A 13,912-nucleotide genomic window follows, 5' to 3' on the forward strand; every position below is an offset into this window, starting at 1 on the left:
GGAAGACTGTATCATATTAGCTCCAAACTTATGGAAGAATTTGGATGGAACACAAATCTTTTAGCTAATTTCCATCTCTTAGAGCTCTGAATGCATGTCTCGCTGCTTTCCAAAACCCCCAATTCATTAATTAGATCCTGGCAAATAAAAGGGAATTTTCCCTCATCTTGGCAGGTTTCTTTCAAAATGTTCTGATACAGAGGATGGACTCATAATAGGATTTTTTAGCCCACTCAGTGGAAATGCATCTTGGAAATAATAAAGATTACAATCACCTAATATTTCACATGAGCTTCTTCATCCTTTCCTGGACTAGCTAGCACCCATTTGTCTTTCAATTAGAATCTTTAAAACATAACTTTATGTTTTAAACTTAGGTGCTTTATGTTATCAATTAAGTTATGAGTCATCTTTTCCACAAAACCATTTTTACCCTTGATCTCTATAAACACAACTGTAGCTAAATTAGCCTCTTTTATGTTTGCATAAAGAAAAGGATTCGAAGATCACAGTTTTTCTTCAGAATCACAGACAAAAATAGAAAAATTAACTCACATATATAAAAACAAAGTTTATAGTTATAATTGATAAGAAATGAGTGAGTTACTTTTCCTACCATACTCCCATGAAAAGAAGAGACAGGCATTTGGGATAGATAGTGCCAAAAAGAGAAAAAAGTAAACTCTAACTCATTACATCATCTTTCTCCCCAGTTCCCAGGAAAAGGCACCTCCCAGCTCAACACAAGGGAGTTTATTTGGACCTAGGATTTGCTTTTCACATATCCCCAAAATCCTCAGTGTCAAATAATCTTAGGCACGTGTGAAAATCAGTGACTTCATATTCCAGTCTGAGCTTCATTTGAGATTTTTTAAAACACGTAGTGAGGACAGACACTCTAGGATTCCAAAAGGCCTAGGGATCAGTCAAACAAAGTGATTCTGCTGTCCTTCGTGGTTGCCTACCTGTAATTCCACCTGCCACCCTCGCTTCACAGCTTGTTCCTTGCTAACAGATCGCTGCCTAATGTGCTACATATCCAGTCTCAGGTGAGGCAATGACTGATCTCTGGCCTCCTAGCTTCTCTTACATTTGAGGGTGCCGAGAGAATGCAGCGTGAGCCAATGAGGCATAAACAAATATTTGCTTGAGGAAGTTGGTGACTTTTGTCTTCCTGAAGAGAGAGGTTGAGAATGATTGGATGTGCTTCCTCTTTCTTCTGTCAAGGAGGACAAAATATCTGGCACATCTTGTGATAAAGATGCAGCAAACGTGTGTGTGTGTGTGTGTGTGTGTGTGTGTGTGTGTGTGTGTGTACACGATCAACAAAGTAAGGCAGCAGAACAAAAGAGGAGAAAGCAATCTGATCTCTGATGATAACTTGAGCAACTGAACTGATACCAGAAAAATCTCACCTCTGGATGTTTTGCTTTATGAGCAGAATAAATGCCTACCTATGTCAGTCTTTTAGGTGGACTTTCTGTTATTGGAAACTAAATACATTCACAAGGGATGCACCTTTTATTGTTCTCTCACAATGGGCACATCGATTTTAGCACTCGGCTTGTTAGGTTTCTTTTTCTCTTTTTTCTTTTCAGCTGTCTGAGCAGATCTAGACTTTTTTCCCAACCCAGTGCCCTGTGGAGAGTGGTACTGAGGATGGGTTCCACCAGCTTTAAGAGCTGTACCAGTCCTTGTCCCTTTCTTCTCCTGGGACATAAGTTCTTGTGTGCAGTGAGGGGAGTCATAGCTCCCTACTTTATTTGAAGTGGGCTCACCGGTCAGGTCCCACATTAAACCTACAATCAGAATGACTTGGGGCTGGAAAATTCTTACAAAAAATTTGAAAAAACATATTTCATTCCTTTCTGTAAGTAAAATATATCTTCCAGGAAAAGGGTACACACAAATATTGGTATAACTTATTAAAAACCCTAATTAAGAGAGCCATTATAAAATTATCTTTTTACTAAGAGAGAAGAAAAATTATCATGTATAAGTTTATAGTTTGAAGGCGCCTCAAGCTTCTTAAGGGGAATTTGGCCAAAGAAGTAAAATCAACCTGTCCCTTAAGGAGACCAAAAAGGAGAGCCATGCCACTGGGGGAAATGGCTTAATTAAAACAAGAGGTAAAAAGCAATGTTCAGAGGTTCCAGGGAGTCTGGAGTTGTACAAAGCAAAGAGAGCAGTGCAGACGAGAATTGCAGTGGGAGAGAAGCAGCCTGGGGCAGGATGCCTTCAAGTTAGGTTAGGGTGCAAGGCAGCTGATACAGAGGCTTACAGGAAGCCAGTTGAGACCTTGGGGCTTTGACGGCCTATAGATGATGTGCTCGGGGCCATGGGCAGAGGCCTGATAATAGATGGCTTCTCCTACACGGTAGAGTTGATGAAAGCCCTATGGGAAATCTTAAAAAGAAATATGATCTTTTCTCTTGTAACCCCCCAGTGCTTAGTATACATGCAGTAAGTGTGCTGATAAACATAAATGCTATGTCCTAGTTTTGTTTTTTCTCTCCAACCAAGTAAGTGCCTTAAGAATGGAAGCATCGGCCGGGCATGGTGGCTCACGCCTGTAATCCCAGCACTTTGGGAGGCCGAGGCGGGCGGATCACGAGGTCAGGAGATCGAGACCATCCTGGCTAACATGGTGAAACTCCGTCTCTACTAAAAATACAAAAAATTAGCCTGGCATGGTGGCGGGTGCCTGTAGTCCCAGCTACTCAGGAGGCTGAGGCAGGAGAATGGTGTGAACCTGGGAGGTGGAGCTTGCAGTGAGCCAAGATGGAGCCACTGCACTCCGGCCTGGGCAACAGAGCAAGACTCCGTCTCAAAAAAAAAAAAAAAAAAAAAAACAAGAATGGGAAGCATCTCTATCCAGACAAGTGTCTTAAAAAGCTTCTTAATTTAATTACTCATTCATTCATTTTAGCATTTACTACGTTTTTAACTATATAAATACAAGGAAGAAAATCGAAATGAACATGATCCCATCTAGATAATCATGGGGAAAGTTCAAACAATAGACAAGTACAAAATAAAATGACAAACTCTCCCACCTCCCCCACTCATTCTCACCAATGATAATCATGCCCAGACCACTTCCCTCCCTCACCTAAAAAAGTATATATCTAGCCATGTTCTTTAATCTTTTCTAGAGAATGCCAGCTTGCTCCTCAGCTTTCTAAAGTATGTGCATATACCTTCCACAGTGACTCCAAACAAATATTCCAAGGTCTCCTTGGACAAGATAACGATCCTAAATTCTCTAGATCCTTGGAAACTTTATTGAATAAAATGATATTTATTTGGAGGAGGTAAAATTTATTATGATCTTTAAATAATCTTAATTTCTATACTTACATCAGGAAAGACATGAGATGAGTACAGATTTGAACATATTTATTTCTTTAGCCATTCAGTCAATCATCTTTATTTGGTTGCTCTGTGAATCTAGGATGTGAAAATCAATGGTCACTAATATCATAAAAAGAGAGACAACCAGGCATTGTGGTACCTCCTGACGAAAGTACACAATACTGCCTATGAAGTAACCTTCCCAAGAAGTCAAACCTGAATCTAGTTACGGTGATCTGAATCAGATCACCAATTTAGAGAAAATATAAATGATAAAGCAATACATTTAACACACCACAGGAATACAATCAACAAAATCCAAACTGTTGGCAACAGCATAAAGCAAATAATTTGACTTCTACAATAAATTGATGGCAATAAAGAGATGAGAGTCTACATATTAAAAAGACACAAGATATAGCAACCAATCCAATTCATGAACTTGATTTTGATTAAAACAAACAAACTGTAAAATAAATGAGACAAGGACATTAGAACATTGGCTATTACTTGATGATCTTTAAGAAAATGTTTAGTTGTAGTTATGATTTTTCCCAAAGTGCTGCTTTTCCTTTAGCAATACATACTGAAATACTTATATAAAATGATATGATGTTTGGAATTTGTTTCCAAACACTTCAAGGGGAAGGAGGAAGTAAATAGAATGAGATTGGTCATGAGTTATAAATAGTTAAAACTAAGTGACAGCTACATGGCAGTTAATACTAGTCTATTTTTGTATATTTTTAAAATTTTCTACAATAAAAAGTTAAAACTAAAGGAGCATACATAAACTATTGCACTGAAATAGTCACAGATCAAATAAAAATTGAAAATTAAACTCTTAAAACAGTTATTTTGCTATAACATGCTATGTAGTTATTTTTTACCCCAAAGGTACCTTTTAGAACTTAGACCAACAAAGTTGGGTAGAGTCTGTTTTTAAAAACTAAATGACTATATAAATGTTTATAGAATTTATTCTAGCTTTCCACACATTCTTTTTTTTTTTTTTTTTTTACCCTCAGTTCACATTAGTGGGACATTAGAAAGAGACAATCAAAAGAATTTGGGGGCGCGGTGGCTCACGCCTGTAATCCCAACACTTTGGGAGGCTGAGGCAGGTGGATCACAAGGTCAGGAATTCTAGACCAGCCTGGCCAACATGGTGAAACCCCGTCTCTACTAAAAAAATACAAAAATTAGCCTGGGATGGTGGCATGTGCCTGTAATCCCAGCTACTAGGGAGGCTGAGGCAAGGAGAATTGCTTGAACCCAGGAGGCAGAGGTTGCAGTGAGCCGAGATCGTGCCACTGCATTCCAGCCTGGGTGACAGTGAGAGACTCCGTCAAAAAGAAAAAGAAAAAGAAAAAGAAAGAAGAAAAAGAAAAAGAGAGAAGAGAGAAGAGAAAAGAAAAGATAAGAAAAGGAGAGAGATTTAAGGCTAATCAGGGATAATGGCAAGAAACCAAGAATTCTGAAGAGTAGGTGTTAAAGGAGGTCTGAAATAAAGCTGAAATAACTTTAGTAATTTATGTAGATGATACAATGAAGCTAAGAATAGGGAATGTGTGTGTAATGGAGTCAGGTTAATTAGAAGGAGGGAAATGATTTCAGAGGAGCACACTGAGTTCAAAATTGGAAACGAAACTAAAGGAAGCCAAAATGTAGACATTTTAGGAGAAGAAAATTCTGAGGGAAAAAATCAAACATTAAGGGTATTAGAAATTTTGAAAGATGGAGAGAAGAAAAATGCCAAGCTGTCCTGTAAATACAAAGATTTGAAGGATGATTTATGGGCAGACAGCACCTATTTCAGAACTCTTCAGGCTGAGGGTGGAAGAGAGGGTCAAAATGCCATTGTATGAAAGGCTGACCTCTCTGGGGTCTAGACACATTTGAAAAACTCAGTCCCACTATGGCAGCACATGCTCTACCAATGGAGGATAATAATTCCACAAAACATAATTCAATCACCTTCTGAACCTTCAAATTGCATGTTGCAGCTAATAGAAGTATTGATTCAATTGTCAGAGTCACTATGCAATTTTTCATTGTACAGGAGCCTAGACAGAGAGAAGTCTACAGCAGAGCAAAAATGGATAATGCACATTTTTTCTTTATTGCATCATGAAGGAAGGAAAAAAATTCCTGCTTCTCCCACTTCCACTCATGCAGACCCAAAAACACTCAACATAGACTCAGCCATATTCTCATCACATCAGTTCTAGATATTGAGGCTACACAGTTCAAAGTGTATGGTCTTTGACTTGAGGCAGACCTCAAATCCTGTCCTAACCCTGCCACTCACTAGCTGCATTATTGAAATCATAATCCTTAACTTCTCACCTACTCCACAGGGTAGGTATAAGGATTAAATAAGATAAAAGTTACAAAGTACTTAGCCTAGATTCTGGCACATACTAATTGGTAGTGGTGACTATTCTTCTTAGGCTGCTATAAGAGGAAGAATCTCTGATCAGGCTCAGAAACACGGTGAAGGGTTGCTAGGAGAACTTGAAGAACTGCAGCTATTGAAGCCAGTGGTCTATATCTCAGCAACCTCCAATGTCCCTATGTGGGTGACACCAAGCATACTGCTTGAGGAGATCCCACTAGAGATAATATTAAGCACACATTCAAAAGAAACTTGCCTATATGGTGTGATTTGGGGAAAACTCAGACTGTTCTCCAGTTAGTCTGCCATAATGCCTAAAATTCTCTCATCAAGGACAAATTCCTTTGGGGAAAAGATACAATAAAAGATGATGAACTTTTCTAAAATATTAATCATAATGCATATTATATATTTATTTTTAATCCCCAGCACCTATCATAGTGTCAGACAAAGAGTAGGTGGTTAATAAATTACTCTTAAAATTTCACTGGGTAAGTGTATATAACAAATATACTATGCCTCCAACTCTGTGCAAGGCTTTGGGGAGGCAATAGGGAACAAAACAGATGAAGTTATTGCCTTTGCCGAGCTTCTGATTTAGTGAATAAATGAATTAATTCATTAGTGAAGTAACAATAGAACTGTTTAGATGCTTGGACCATATGACCTTAAATTTTTGCTAATGTTTTACAATATTAATTGATTTACCTCCCACTGTAATTTGTCACAACTGTATTAACTACTCTTAAATGCATAGCAGTGTATGGTGGCTATGGTGGTTCATGCCTATAATTCCAACATTTTGGGAGGTCAAGGTGGGAAGATTGCTTGAGCCTAGGTGTTCAAGTCCAGCTTGGGCAACATAGTGAGACCCCTATCTTTGCAAAAAAATTAAAAATTAGCTTGGCGTGGTGGCACACACTTGTAGTCCCAGCTACTCAAGAAACTGAAATGGGAGGATTGCTTGAGCCCGGGAGGTAGAGGCTGCAGTAAGCCATGATTGTGCCACTGCACTCCAGTCTGAGTGACAGAGCAAGACGCTGTCTCAAAAAACAAAAAAAAATAGCAAATAAATACGGTAAGCAAAAAGACCCAAAATTAATTTTTCTTAAAATGCATTTTAAAATGTCTAGCACTCGCCTCGTTCCAAGCCAGTTTTATTCTATTCAGACAACTGCTTCACCAAGTAAGCCAAATGTGGTTATGTTCAGATGCCCTACAGGATTATTTTCCAATTTGGGGATATGCTCTTCTCGAGGACACGTTGATGACTGAGTTGCCTAAGCTGGACTTGAAGAAAAGGGAACAAAAGGCTTAAGCAGAGATAATAAAAATTATTCTGAAACACAAATTGGGTGTTACCTTCCCCAAAACCATTGAAAAAATTAAAGCCAAAAGAAGAGGGCACTCTGTAGGGAAAAACTGGGAAAGCTAATGAAGTAGACCAAAAGACTAAGGGTGTCATTAATGCAAAACAATGCATTGTTTAGAACACACCCAAGGTTATCTAATTTTGTGAAGTTTGTACTTTTCATTGTCTTCAGCTATTTTATAATTCTGTAAAGGTAGACATTAACCTGCAGAAAACTGATAGCAATGCAAATAATTCTTGGTTAGAGGCATGCAAATAAACTCTGTCCAGTGGAAATTCAATTGACTTCCCTCTCCCACTGTTGAAGAAGCTAGTTTTGCATCTATTAAGCAAATTTAAATCAGCCTTTCTGAAGAGCTTGTGTATTAGTTGGCTGTTTAAATTCTCCTTTGTAGCAACCAGTTTTAACAACTTTTCCAGTTCCTTCACTAATTAGTGAGTGAAATAAAATTTTTGACATGTATCTATTTCGTATTTGTATAAGTCATGATTATATCCTCTTTTAACATTTATCCTTTACCAATAGTTTGCAAACCAAGTGAAATATCCCCACCGTAGTCTTTATAACTCCTTCCTCTTAAGATAAATGAAGACTGAGACAAGTTGATCCATAGAATAATAAGATCAAATAGCATACATAGAAATATAATTCCTACAGACATGGATTTGATAAAGCAATCATTTTACCTTCCTGAAAGGGGTATAAAAGGGCATTTCAGAAGTCCTGGAGGATTTATACCTTGCCCACAGTGGAAGAAAATAATTATATTAGCCTCAAACCATCACCACAGGCTCATTTCAAATAACTATGAGTAACTACAGCCATATAAGCCAGTACGTACTTAGTATTGTATAGATCTATTTAGAGATGATCATTTAGAGAAATGAATCAAATTTTATTAGTTTGTGGACAGGAATTTCAGCTCACCAAAAATTATGCCCATATCTAAGTGTACTTTCCTTACTTCTAGAAGTTAGCAGCGCCCACATTCTCTTCAGGTCCTTTTTCATCACATAATAAGTTCATTCTAAAAGTGGAACAGCATTTCTTTTTTTAATGTGTTCATAACATGTGATTTGATCAATCTAAAATAATTTATGTTGCTGCTAAATACCCATTATTGTGTCACTATTAATGGGTTGGTTATTGCAAAACTTGGACTTGGCTAATGATTTGAGACTGGCCGTGTGACAGGTCTGAGGCAGTGACTCTACACAAGAAACATGTGATGAGGCCCAAAGACACATGTTCTCTGAATGAAAGCAATATACTCAAGTTATATTAAACTCAGGTCAGACTTTTAGAAATGGACTTTTGCAAATATAAAGCATATAATTCCCAAAAGATGCTCCTCTCACAGGTCTGAAGATTCAAAATGTTATGAAGAAATAAACATGAATGTACACAGAGATGTGGAATTTGTAATTCATTAACAACCATACTTTTCTCATTATATTTAGTAGAAGCAAAGCTTCACCAAGGGCCTAGAAACCCAACTCACTACAGTCTACAATGAATTCTTCATCTATGTAATGAGTAATTTACCAAATGACTTCTAAGACTCTTTTAAGCATGTAGAAAGTATGTATTTTTAAGTTTTTTCATACTTTGCAGTTTTTCATAAAACTTCAACACAAGTGAAAATTTTTAGACAGTGGATTTTGAATAAACAAAATAAACCTTTGAATTCAAACCCACCCAGGAAGATTTAGAATTAAAAGTAAGATTAGTTTATTATTTAAATGATTTTTTAAATCAGGCACAATCAAGATAAATGATAGAAATCTTAGTAAAGCCCTCTGGAGCCTGACTAAAGGAGGCAGCAAACAACCTTGGCACAAATGTGCTAAAAGATGGAGTGAGGAAGATGTGAGCTCAGTCGATGTTAGACAGGCCAAGTCTAAAGTGGAAATTAAACCAGGTATGTGAAAATGTAGACTTGGAGCTCATGAGAGATGTCAGGGCAAGAGATATAAAATTGATCTCTAAAGCCATAAAACAGTGAACAGAGGCAGACAAGCCATCCAAGAATTTCAGAGAAGGACTGAGAAAAGAAGAAGGAAAAAACAACTGTACACTTCTCCAAAGCCAAGAAAGAGAGCAAAGATTCAAGCACCATAAAGATAAAAGCAGAGCTCTATTCATGCTCCACCAAATTTGGCAATAGGCTCCAAAAATTATGGAATAATGGAGATTTTCCATTAGCAAAAAAAAAAAAAAAAAAAAAAAATGCTACTATAGTCTTTGCTTCCTGAAAGTTAAAGATAGTAATTCTGTATTTTCACTCAGAATCAGAATGTGTAATAAATTTTTCTAGATTGGACAAATATATGTAAACACTTGTACCTTCCTACTATACAAGATCAACCTGGGAGCACCTGGAAAAAAAAAGTGTTCTTTCTTTTATTGATTTTTTAAGGAGATGATTTTAATCAGATACAAAATTGAGATTAAGATTTAGCATGCTGCAAAAACTAGGCATCTACAGTCATTAGTGTTGAAAAACAAGATCTTTATGAAACAAATATGATGTATTTTATATAATATCTATAAAATATAAAAGACTACAGATTCATTCAAGGCTAGTTAATAATGAAAGAAAACTAATCACATGCAAATGTTAAAAGAGAGATAATCATGAAAAACCGTGATGGTAGTTGTATTTAGGGAGGGGTGAGAAGCAGGTTTTTAAAAGATACAATGCGAAGGCTTCTCCTGTACAGTTTGGTAGCACAGAGGTGGTTAGTAGCCCTGAAGAAAATAAAATCCCAGGGTTTAGACAGGCTACCTGAAGATTTTACAGAGCATTATTTAAACAGACGGCAAGCGCTGTTGCTGCTTAGCTGCTGTTTATTCCCAGAATCTTCTTCCCCTAGCCAGGTCACCATACAATCCAAGCAGTGCTTGCACATAATTATTCTCAAGGCAACTACACAACAGAGAGCTGGAAATGAGTCTCGGTTGAATAGCATTCTCTTGATTTGATTAACACCCTTTTGCATCTATCTGCACACGCTCCTGTAACATTTGCAGGCACTGAATTGTGCCAAAGAGTTTTGACAAAGCTTCAGGTATGGTCAGTAGCTTTTCATTTTCTCTTTTTAGATTGGGAGAGATGGGGGATAAGAGGTGGGGAGATGTGCTGGGGTGCCACAAGTACCACTGTGAGCCTTAGAATGTTTCCCAAGTAGAAAAGAAGTAAACATCACTAGAGAAAGGATTTCTAAAGCTGTTGTGCTTGTTAAAAAGACACACAAAGAAAGGCCCATGAGGGCAAAAATAACAAACCAGCTCTCAATTCATTTTCCAAATCCTTCCAAGGGTTTAAAATAGTTAAACCAAGGCCCCAGCACATCTTTAACTACTGAACAACACATTCCTTTTCTAGTGTTTATGAGTCCTCACACAATTGATATTCCTGCTAAGAATCCTGTCTGGCTTCTTCCCCAAACCCATGCCTGGCTCCATGCAGCCCTCAGGGTCCAGGCTGTGGGAATGCAGGAAGGTGGGGTTGTTGTAACAAGGTCCTGCCAGTGGAGAGAGCCCTTTGGCCAAGAGCATTGTAGGAAGCAGGAAGCGCATTGTATGAATTCTGCCTTGTCTTGACACTCTTGTGTGAACCTTAACAACATCAGAATTTCATTAATATGAATATAAAATGACATGCTCTTTTAAAACACTAATAATGTGGTAGAATTTAAGGCAATGTAGTGCCACAACATTGAGAGGAGAAAGCAAATCTATATGACACTCCAGCAGAGCAAATATTGAATATCATCAGCATGGTATAATTTAAAGGCAAATACTGATTGTGGTTTCACCAACAACCAATCATCTTACAGACTACTTCATACCAACAAAGCTTAGGGTGTATCTAAGCATATGGCAGCACCACTAAGAAATATCGTCCCTGTTCTACACTGTCATTGCCCTAGACAGCAGATGACATCCCACACTCCCATGTCTGCTCCCAATTCTTGCTAAGACCACTTTATCACAGCATCTCTTGTACAAGTCCCTTTCCTACGTACTCATTCATTGGATCCTTGTCCCATTGGGAACACACTTTATTTATAGAGGGAAAAAAAAAAAAACATGTTTTAAAGTCAGAAAGCCGAAGATTCAAATCTCAGTTCTACCACTTAGAAGATCTGCTGCTTACCTTCTCAGATGGCATTATCTGTCATATGTTCTCTTAAAAAGTCAAAGCTCGGGGATTCTGGGATGAGCAGGGGACAGATTTCCTGGTGACTCAGGCACTGTCTCTATTCTCCAGGTGGTGATGATCTGAGCCTCATCCGTACCCTCCATTTTGGTTCTTGTTAAGGGGCCACTCACTCTATGCTACAGAGGCTTCCCATTGTCATGTGCAATACAAAATAAAAACAATAAATTTCTTATTAATAGCATTTCTATTTGGCCCTAAATTATAAACTGAAGAAATGGCTGGCCTCTGTTCTGCTGTCAAATAATAATGCCACTATTTGCATAGTGCTTATTATATGCCAAGCACTTTACACACAGTATCTCATTTCATCCTAACAAGAACACTGTGGAATAGGTGCTATTCCTCATCATTCTGCAGATGAGGAAATTTGGGCACTGTGAGTTTGCATAACTTGCCTATGTTAAAAGGCTATCCAGTGGCTGGACCTAAATTCAAATGCAGGTAATCTCTACCCTGAGCCTGAATTTTTAACCACTACCCTCTACTAACTCAAAGTAGTAGCACTGGGCTGAGAAGAAATGCCTTCTCACTGTTCACAGTAAGAAATGGAAAGAATGGGGAAAAAATAAGAGAAGAGCACAGTAAGAGAAAAACATTTTATCAAGAAGACTTAATTAAGAGCAGGCATTATGAACAGATCAGCATGGTAATACAGGGAGACAAAGCATAAAACATTTTAGGGACTTAAAAAACAACAAAAGAGAACACATCTCCATAATTTTATAATTGTCAATGTGTGATAATCTTCCAAGTTTTATGACAGTGCTTATCAGAGTGTACTATAACTATCATTTTTCACGTTTATTTCCCTCTTATACTGAGAATGTGGTCAGAGTCCTATTCATCCTTGTACCTGCAGAGCTTAGCCCCATGACTGGCACCCAGCAGACAATCAAATAGTGTTGGATGAATGAGTGAACTAAATGCTGAAAACTCAATGTTTATGGGTGCCAAACATTTAAGGATTTTTAGGGAAAGAAGCAAACCACAGAGGCCTGAAGCAGTAAAGTGCCTTAAGGAAGAAGATGTTTACCTGGATCATGTAGAATGAGTGGGATTTTAACTTCAGCTAAGGACCGATTGAAAGATGACGGTGTTGTTTTAATGGCATTCCAGCTTTTCTCGACTAAACTTGCCAATTCTAGGAGCAAGTACTTAGAAATGCAATATTGTTATCTTTTATGAGCTAGGCTGAATAATCCTGGGACCAAAAGCTGTAAATAAAAGATAGTACATTTTGGCAAACTATAAAAAAGGAAGGTGCTCAAGTAAAACTAATTAGAAAGTGTATTCCAAGAAAAAAATCAACTCTGTTTTTCAAGAATTGTCTCTTCATATAATTGCCTATGGACTTTCTATTATCCAGTAGGAATACTGCAATATTCCAACAGCCTAATTTAGATTTCTACCACTCCCTAATTCTAACAGGTGTTTAAAGAGTTTCATGGTCTTCTGATTATTACTTTAAAAACATATTATCATAAAGAATACACAGTGATGTTGCTTTGGCACCAACATACATTTTCAGAGTTACTCTTACTGAAGGATATTGAGATTATAACAGAAGATAATTTATTTCAACCTAAGAGGCATACTCAGAACAAGCCATCACTCTTCTGTATTTCTAATACATCATTTTCCTCATCAGATTTTGCTAGTACAACATTTCCACCCATATGCATTCTTCAATGACATAAGTTTACATTCAATTGATTGCTTATGGCAATCAATTCCTTAAAAGCTACTCTTGAGTTACGTGCCTAAGTTTATATATGCATCACAGTTTTCAGAAAAAAAAATTGAGTTGTCATAATCAGCCATGGACATAGAGTTAGAAAATTTAGGAAACAAATTGGAAGAGATAAGGTAGAAATTTATTACAATTGTTTTATGCTTTTATTAACATAGATGGAATCATAGTTTTCAGTGCCAAAATTTGGGGTGTCTTAATGATCATCAATTATTTAATTCTATAACATTTATTTCCATCACATTTATTTCCCCCTTATACTGAGAATGTGGTCAGAGTCCTATTCATCCTTGTACCTGCAGAGCTTAGCCCCATGACTGGCACCCAGCAGACACTCAAATAGTGTTGGATGAATGAGTGAATTGAATACTGAAAACTCAAGTTCATGTTTATGGGTGCCAAACATTTAAGGATTTTTAGGGAAAGAGGCAAACCACAGAGGCCTGAAGCAGTAAAGTACCTTAAGGAAGAAGATCTTTACCTGAAACACGTTTTAAAACATGTTGGGACTGTGATGCTGAATTAAACTACAGCTGGGTTCTTTGTGTGTCATGGACAACATTGATATTTTGATGAAGTACAGGGATCCTTTGTGTATCAGTTTAGTATTGCTGCTGTAACAAAGTAGAACAAACTTAGTGGCTTAAAACAACAGGTTATTGTAGTTCTGTAGGTCAGAAGTCCAGTACAGGTCACGCCAGACTAAAATAAAAATGTGGTTATAAAATAAAAATATAGTTAATGAAAGGAATATTTAAGCAAATTCGTGGTTTAGTTATATGTCTGCATCTTCACTAATGCTTTAAATA

At 37.3% G+C, this 13,912-nt stretch overlaps 1 long non-coding RNA gene across 1 annotated transcript in view; it reads right to left on the bottom strand.

Annotated features, from left to right (window-relative positions):
* LOC134733096 (uncharacterized) overlaps nucleotides 1-12,550 on the bottom strand; it is a 38,132-nt gene extending 25,582 nt beyond the window's left edge. Inside the window, exons 1-2 of the long non-coding RNA XR_010116659.1 lie at nucleotides 12,387-12,550; nucleotides 11,288-11,478 (exon numbers count right to left, since the gene is read on the bottom strand). This is a non-coding gene — a long non-coding RNA (uncharacterized lncRNA). The remainder of the gene's footprint in view (nucleotides 1-11,287; nucleotides 11,479-12,386) is intronic.
* Nucleotides 12,551-13,912: the final 1,362 nt, after the last annotated feature.

Source organism: Symphalangus syndactylus, chromosome 17 (genome assembly GCF_028878055.3).
Source record: "Symphalangus syndactylus isolate Jambi chromosome 17, NHGRI_mSymSyn1-v2.1_pri, whole genome shotgun sequence".
Taxonomy (NCBI): Eukaryota; Metazoa; Chordata; class Mammalia; order Primates; family Hylobatidae; genus Symphalangus; species Symphalangus syndactylus.